Source organism: Medicago truncatula, chromosome 1 (genome assembly GCF_003473485.1).
Source record: "Medicago truncatula cultivar Jemalong A17 chromosome 1, MtrunA17r5.0-ANR, whole genome shotgun sequence".
Taxonomy (NCBI): Eukaryota; Viridiplantae; Streptophyta; class Magnoliopsida; order Fabales; family Fabaceae; genus Medicago; species Medicago truncatula.
Genome location: NC_053042.1, coordinates 39,672,991 through 39,682,087, shown reverse-complemented (window position 1 = coordinate 39,682,087; position 9,097 = coordinate 39,672,991). Strand labels below are relative to the sequence as shown.

The 9,097-nt window shown below is 32.2% G+C and overlaps 1 pseudogene; it reads right to left on the bottom strand.

The window, feature by feature from the left end:
• Positions 1 to 5,431: 5,431 nt before the first annotated feature.
• LOC112418626 (uncharacterized) lies at positions 5,432 to 6,349 on the bottom strand (annotated as a pseudogene).
• Positions 6,350 to 9,097: the final 2,748 nt, after the last annotated feature.

Here is a 9,097-nt window from a genome sequence, read left to right as displayed (position 1 = left end):
TATGGATTATCAATCCATTTGTGTTTGAGAAAAGATTTCAAAGCTTGTAGTGAAATGTATCATATAGCGGCAACGAAGGTGTTTCAAGCATCTCATCATAATATTTTTCTCCTCCTCAGAAGCCATTGAAGAATGATAAGAAAGATCTCAAGAAAGAACAAAGAAGAAAAAAAGAAATGAGACTAGGGTTTGAATCGCATTAAATGTGACAACACATCATTAGATCGATGTGTAAAATCACTTTACACTATCGGCACATACTAATTAAATCCTAAGAAGAATGACTAGATCAAAACTTGGTAACCCACACACACTAGAATTTATTCGAGAAAAATATATTAATAATAATTAATGAAGTTAAAAATTTCGTACCCCCTGAGTTGGGGTCTTGGATACACCATTGTTTATAACTTGCACCTAAAATAATATAATGTTACAAAATTTTATGCAATTATTGATAAAAAAAATTAATTTACTTAGCTGGCAGATAATATATGCATAATACATACATGGATTAAGAACAAAAGTTTACAATCACTTTGTATTTTTAACATATATAATATTTATTCTCACATGACATGCATGATTCAAAGTGACTTACTTACTTAATACATAAAGACCGAGGAAAATATGTTTTTTTTTTCCTTCAAGATATATTGGTTGTTAATGCATATAGTCAGTGTTGTTATTTGTGATTGAAATACACGAATTTAATAGTCATATTTAATACACGAAAAATTAGATAGATATGTGTTCTTTGTAAGATATATTGGTGGTTCGTGTATGTTGTTTGTGATTAAGATGCATTACTTCAAAGTCATGTCTAGTTTATGAGAATGAGAGAAAATCAATAGTATGTGATTTATCTAATGTTCCAAATTATATATATTTTAATTTAAAGATAATTATATATTAATTGTAATTATATCTATTTAATTGAAAAAGCATGCATTTACCAAGTTCAATAGGTTTTTGAAATGATTCTTTTTAAAAATTTGTTGTTGTCAACTCTCTAGTTCCTAGGGGAATGAACTTAGTAATCTGGAGTTCGACCGCGAGGTAGATAAAGTCTGGCAAAAAAATATTCTTATCTGAAATCGAATTCAAATTCTCCGAAATGATTCATCATTTGATGGACCTTACTGGCCACTTGAATCCAATTACTTGATCATTCTCTTAGAAAATTGATTTAAGCAAATTGTGAATCAATTTACAACATTAATTAAAAAGAAAATTACAACGTTAAATGTTGTAATGATTATTTTCTTAGTAAGATTTAAGTTGTTTAAGTGATAAGCCATTTCATACTAACAAAAAATATAGTTTTTATTGGGATTGAGGATTGATTAGTTTTGAAAAAATAGTTGGTATGTTATCTAATATTTTTTTTTTTTTTATTGAATCTAATATTATTTGTTACCATGTTTCTTAGATTTATTTGTATATTACACAATGAAATATCTTTCTTTATTTTGACCGAATGTACATGTAGTCTTATTAATGATATTATAAGTTTTTTTTTTTTTTTTTTTTGTAAATTTGCAACTTAAAGTCTTTATCTCCATTTTCGCATGACACACGCCACCCAAGTGTTTGTTCAAGTTCCACCAATATGTACATACGAAAAAATTATAATAATAATATTATGAGAGGGTTGGGGCACAATTATATTTTTGGCCCAAGACATAAAAATCTTATGACCAACCACATACACCATCACCCAAGTTTAGATATGGGATCTCACAGTTGTGTGTGATCTTTTAACCAGAATTGTTACTTTGTCTTCAAACCAAACAAAAATAATTACAAGACACTGAAGTGTTCCAAAAAAAAAAAACTTTGTTACCAAACTTTGGTTCATTGGTTGGGCAACGATAATTGTAAACAAAATTAATTCAAAAAGTATAATTATTTTAAAATAATATATATATATATATATATAGGGAGTATATTGAATGAGAGGAGAATCAAAAGGAAAAAAAATCCTCATTCATTTAAGAGAACTTTCACCATTAATCTTTGACTATTTAAGATGACTCTAAAAGCAATGAGGTTGAAGAAAAGAGCTCCAAAAGTTAATAGACCTATTAACCTTTTTTTTTTAAACATAGAGAGACTCATTAATCTTTGTTGAAGATAAAACCTCAGTTCAATAAAAAGATCCATAAATCTTTTATGAATAAAAACTCAAAATTAGAAGAGGTTGCTTTGATGGTGGAAAATTGTCGGAACAATGAAAATATAATTGATGGAAAATTGTTGTATGAACGGGTCTTTGACATAAAATGAGATGATTAAAACCATACGATTTCACAAAATATTATTGTTTTGTTGATTACGAAGACCGGGTGATATGATCAAGTCATCCAATTCAATTCAATCGGATTCTTTTGTGCGGTTTGACCAGTGGTCTAATGGTTCGAACAATAACTCAGTAAATCACTATCCTTACCGAACTGATGACCGGTATAATTTTTAAAACTATAGGTTGTGGAATTGAGTTTGGCAAGGCAAAGTCACGTTTGATGTTTTGAAAAGCCAAAGCAAACAAGCACTATGTCATAGTATCTCATAGTTGGGATTGCAAGCCAAACAAAACAACATCATAATGATAACAAATAAATTATCTAATGCTATATCTTCACATATCAACACCAATGGGAAACTCTTTCAAAAAAAAAAGGGAAACAAATAAATGTGGGAAACTCAAAAGAATAAAATAAGCGGAATTTTATGAATTTGAGTGTCTTACACACACCAAACATAAAAATTAACGCAAAACGGATATAAGAAATTCTCAAGGACTTAGAAAACTCACATCATGATCTCTTAAAAATACGGGTTAGTATTAAAATTGCAATTTGCAACAAATGTGAAAATATAAGGACCTGGACCTAAAAGTTCGATGTTAAAAAATAAAAACTGTTTTTGTGAATTTGATAAAATAGGAGATAAAGGTGCAATTAAACTTATGTTTTATCAAACATGATCATCTAATCTTGGAAAGAAAGAAAAATACGCATTTATTTTATTATTTTGATTACATAAAAACATATGCATTTAATATCTGTCATTGATAAAATCCTTTTTCGAAGAAGAAATCTTGTTCTTAAGATAAAATCCTTTTGAAGAAATGATTTTCTTCCATGAAGAAAAATTCAAAATTAACAAATTTTGAGTGACCAAATTCTCTTATAAATAGGTATATTATACATTAAATTACAATTATTTGATCATGTAAACAATCATAAGATTAAAAAATGTAAAATCTTAATTATATTTTAATTAAAATGTTTATTAGAAATGTGCATTAAATTGAAGTTACTTAATTAAATAAGTAATTTTTATTTTCTCCATTTGATAAAAAGTAAAAAATTTATATATCATAAAAAAATTACTTATTTTTTTTACAAGATAAAAATACTACTTGTAATCGAATTTTATGAAATGTAATATTAAAAAAAAATACAAAACAAAGTAAACATTCAATTTTTTTTTACGGAATCAAATATTGTAAATGTGACGAGAGTGGAATGGAGTGGAGTGGTGAATTATTTGTCTAGAAAATGTTCTGGAGAAAAACAAGCACATAAAATGTGATTCATCGGACTCTTTTTTCTTTGAAAATAATGAGTAGCATTGCTTCATAATCCAAAATAGTAAGTTTTTTTCTATAAAAAAAGTTGTGTATTAATGCTTTGGAAATTAAAACTATTTAGCATGTGTAAACAATGTCTTAAGGATTTCCGTTAAAGACTTGTATAAGAAAGATTCCCAAGACTTTGACAAATATTAGTGCCAAATATTATTTCTATGATTAAATGATAATTATTCCACTGTTTGGCTTCCAAAAGTCTAAATAATGATATTGTTTTGGAAGAAAATAAATTGTAATGATTTTTCATGCCATCGAATATCTTACCGGTGGTGAACGTGACCTTTCTGCCCCGTTGAAGAACTCTTACCTACGAACTCTATTATAAGCCAAAACATGATTTTTCTTATTTATAACATATTAAGGGCACAAGTTTGTGGAGTGGAGTACAATAAACAAACTATGCATAAAGTTCATACTCCCCTTATGGTGACGATGAAATTATTTTGACGTATACTCCTTTCGATCACTATTATAAGTAAAAAAATCATTGTTTAGATTTATTGAATAATGTATCTGACTTATATCATATATCAAATACATCAATTATTCAATGAATTTAAAAAGTTTATTTTTTAGAAAGCTAAACTAACCAATTGAAATTGTCGTCAGAAAGAATCGAAATGAGACCTCGACAAGAGCACATTCCAAAGAATGATTCTAAAAAGTTACTTCTTACTTATAATAGTGACCGAAATGAGTAAATTATCAAGATTTTATTTTTCTATAAAAAAAATTAGGTTGAGAGGATGATATCTGAGTTTAAGATGGAAAAAATCTTTTAGATGAAAGAACACTTATAAATAAATTTATACTTATGTCTCAATATGTTGAGTTGGACACATCACTTTTCAAGACAAAAAATATTGTAAATTAGTGTTCCTATCAAGTGTTTTAAGGAGAAAGGGATTTTAAACTCATGTATTTTTTCTTAGGGTTAAATATGTTTTTAGTCCCTATAAATATGTCAACTTTTCGTTTTAGTCCCTCTAAAATTTTCCTTCAACTTTTAGTCCCTATAAAATTTTCAATCACTACTTTTGGTCCCTATTTTTAATTTAATTTTTGTATTTTTTAATGAAATTGTGCAGAAATGTGCCAAATATTCTAAAAACAATTCCGAAAAAAAAATTAGATTTTTTTAACAAAACACAAATTAAATATGAATTTTTAACCATAAACAATATAAAAATTTATATTAAATTCATGTTTTGTTAAAAAATACTGAATTTTTTTTGGAGTGATTCTTATAATATTTTGAATTTTTCTGGAAAATTTTATTAAATAATATGAATTCTACATATGAGTTTACTTTAAGAGAGGGACCAAAAGTGAAGATTGAAAACTTTATAGGGACTAAAAGTTGAAGGAAAATTTTAAAGGGACTAAAACGAAAAGTTGACATATTTATAGAGACCAAAAATATATTTAACCCTTTTTCTTATAACCGGGACAAAGGGAGTATGAGATATTTTACCAAGAGGCCAAGACTTATGTGACAAAGTGAAGTAGCTCTCTTCATTCCTCAATAGGTACACCACTAAGTCAAGACTCTCCAAGACAAATAAAAAATAGCTTTGTTATAATTTATTGTGTGTATATATATATATATAGTGTTATGCACATTCTCTTCATTCCTTGTTCTATCTCTTCTCAAAATATGAATTTGATGGAGTTCATATGGCTTTTGAATTCTAAGGTTGATTTCAAAGAGAAATATCATTCACAATTGATATAATATAACACCTGTTTTTTGCTTATGCTTGCCACCTAACCTTAGATAACACCTGTTTTCTTGGCTTTTTCTATTTTATTTTTTTTACAATCCACTCTTTCTTTAAGAGGGGCATTCCCCACCCAAATACGTGATTCTATTGATTTTGCAGCCTGAGCAAGCTCATGAGCAGCTACATTACAAGAGCGATTAACAAAGCTAACAGAACTACCAACTAAACTACCAAACAAGTCATGACAGTCACTAATAAAGGGACTAATACTAGCTATTGTTGACAGTCCATTAAAACACTTAACTACAACAGAAGCATCCAATTCAAACAGAACATTACTAAGTTGTAATTCTAAGACAGTTTGGATACCCCATCTTAGACCAAGAGTCTCTGCCAATAGTGGATCAGCCATGATATCAAGACTTTGCGTCGCTGCAAAGAGCACCTCGCTTTCATGATTGCGAATAACCAGCCCCCAAGTGACCTTCCCGTGCTTGTCGCGCCCAGCATCTAAGTTGGCTTTCAAAAAATCAGTAGGAGGAGCAATCCAAGATTGTGCAGGGATCTGCAGTTTGTCAACTGAACGCGTCGGATTTGCTAGATTAAACTCCGCGACAAAATCATGAGCACTTGCAGCAACCATCCTAGGCTCAAAAACAACTTGATTGAAAATAGCTTGATTCCTAAAAAATCAGATTTTCCAAAGGCACACACAGAAAATTTGTACAGCTAGAGGTTCTTTTGCTGACAGCCAACTTAGTAACCAAGCATTTAAGTCTGTTTGAGGGGGAGGTTGAAAACCCAAAGGGGAGGCAAACCATACCTGCAGCGTCATAGGGCAAGCCATGAAGAGGTGGTTGGACGACTCATCCGCGTCAAAACAAAGAGGGCACACCGTATCAAGAACTACTCCCCTCCTTCTCAAATTGCACCTTGTTGGAATGATGTTACGAGCAAGTCTCCACATGAAGTTTCGGACCCTTGTTGGGAGAGGCAGTTTCCAAATGAGTTTCCACAACTTATCCCAAGGGAGTAAAAATGGTCCCGGCTGGTTCACAACTTTTTCATTGCTCAAGAAATGATGGGCTGATCTAACGGAATATTCACCACTCTTTTCACCTGGCCAAAACAATATATCTTCCCTAGCACTTGCCGGAAGTGGAATGTTTGCAATAGCCTGTGCCTCCATAGGAAGAAAAATTTGATTGAGAAGGCGCCTATCCCAAATTCGGATATCATCAAATATAAGCTCGTTCACAGTGACTTCCTCTTGAATCCCTCTAACCGGACTAAAGACCGTAGCATGAAGATGAGGCGGCACCCAATTATCTTTCCAAATTCGAACCTTCCTGCCATTTCCTATAATCCAAGCAGCTCCTCTTTGAAAAATATCTCTAGCTGATAGGATGCTTCGCCATGCATAGCTCAGCTGATATCCTACTGAAGCCTCCAAAAAGTGACCTCTAGGAAAATATCTGCTCTTGAAAATCCTTCCCATAAGGGATTGTTCATCTTTGATAAGTCTCCAGCTCTGCTTCCCTAGAAGTGCTTTGTTGAAATCACTGAAATTCCGGAAACCCATACCACCTTTCATCTTTGGTGCTGTCATTCGATCCCAACTCAACCAATGGAGCTTCCTTGTTCCTTCCTTTGCACCCCACCAAAATCTAGAAATCATGGCATCTATCTCTTTGCAACACCCCTCTGGAATCTTGAAGCAACTCATTACATAATTCGGGATGGCTTGGGCTACAGACTTGATAAGAACCTCTTTACCGGCCCTCGAAAGACATCTCTCCTTCCACCCTTTAAGCTTCTTCCACACTCTATCTTTCACAAAAGAGAAGATTACCTTCTTTGACCTCCCAAAAACAACCGGAAGGCCAAGGTATCTATTCTGAGAAACCACAGTCTTTGCTCCCATCATATTACAGATGATTTGGCTATCTGCTTCTTGCACATTTCGACTGAAAGAGGCCTCAGATTTATCCATGTTAACCACTTGACCAGAAGCTATCTGGTAAGTTTCAAGAACTTTGAGAATGACATTGGCTTCTTTTTGACTTGCTCTAGCAAACAAGAGGCTATCGTCTGCAAACTGAAGGTGGGAAACTTATGGGGCTGTCCTTGCTATTTTAATACCATGGATATTTTTGCATCGAACTTCCTTGTGAATTAAACCAGATAACACATTAGCACAAAGGATAAAGAGGTAGGGTGAGATTGAGTCATCTTGGCGGAGTCCACGCTCCGGAGAGAAAGCTTTGCTAGGTTGGCCATTTATAAGAATTTGATATGAAACTGTTGAGACGCAACTCATGATCACCTTCACCATGTTCTCTAGAACTCCCATTGTTTGAAGAACGGTTTGGACAAAACTCCACTCAATGCGGTCATAAGCCTTTGACATGTCTAATTTAACCGCCATCATACCTTTCTTTCCTCTATGCTTTTTCTTTAGCCAATGAAAACACTCCATAGCAATTAAGCCGTTATCAGTGATCAACCTTCCCTGCACAAAACCACTTTGTTCCTCATCAATAACATTAGGCAGAATTACCTTTAGTCTATTGGCCAAAGTTTTTGTTACAATTTTCATGACCACGTTACACAAACTAATGGGCCTGTAATCCTTTGGGGACTTCGGGTTCTTGCCTTTTGGGATTAAGACAATATAAGTACTATTCAAATGAGCAGGAGAACTGTTATTATTAAGGATATTCTTTACAAGCTTTTTCACATCAGAACCCACAATGTGCCAATACCTTTGGTAGAAGAGTGCTAGGAGTCCATCCGGACCTGGAGCTTTTAAGGGGTGCATTTGTTTGATTGCTGCTTCAATTTCTTCATCAGAGTAGAGTTGAGAACACTAATTCTTGTCTGCTTCGGTTAGCCGGTTTTTTACCACATCACAAGTTTGTGCCATCATCTCCGGTTCAGAGCAAGTAAAAAGGTCAGAAAAATAATTAACCAACAATCTTTCCACATTTTCATAGCCGTTCCACCAAGCCCCATGATCATCCTTGAGATTTGTAATCTCGTTGACTTTCCTTCTTTGATTAGCCTTTCCATGAAAAAACTTTGTGTTCTTATCCCCTTCTTTAAGCCAAACTGCCCTGCTTTTTTGTCTCCAAATTATTTTTTCTATTTCACTCGTTCATGTTTCTTAACAATATGAATATGATATCACGTACAACCTTCATTTGTAAATATGTCATGTATCAAAGTTTGTATTTTAGTTCGAAAAATGCTAACATCCGTCTTCGAGATATTTGTTAAAAAAGTTGTGGTCATTGTCACCTTGTTTTGTAAAAGAATCTTAATTAGTTACCGTAGGAAGAGAAACATCATCTTAACTAAACTAACAAACTTCAACTAATTTGTAACTAATACTAACTAACTAACTAACTTGTAATTACCTTTGGCAAACTCCAACAATATCTAATATCTCTAATTATATCAAACATTGTCGATGAATTAAAAGGTGAAATGGCCGTTTGTTGGCCACATCAAGATTTACAGATTATGATCAAATTCATTATTGTTACTAGTATTAGAATTGGCTTCCTATCAACAAAAAATATAGAAATGGCTTGAAAAGGACATGAAATAATAAATTTGTTTTCTTGGAACTAAATGGCACAAGACAATTTCTTTGACGAAGAAAGAACAAACAATACTATACCTACTAGGAAATGACACACAAAATAAACTT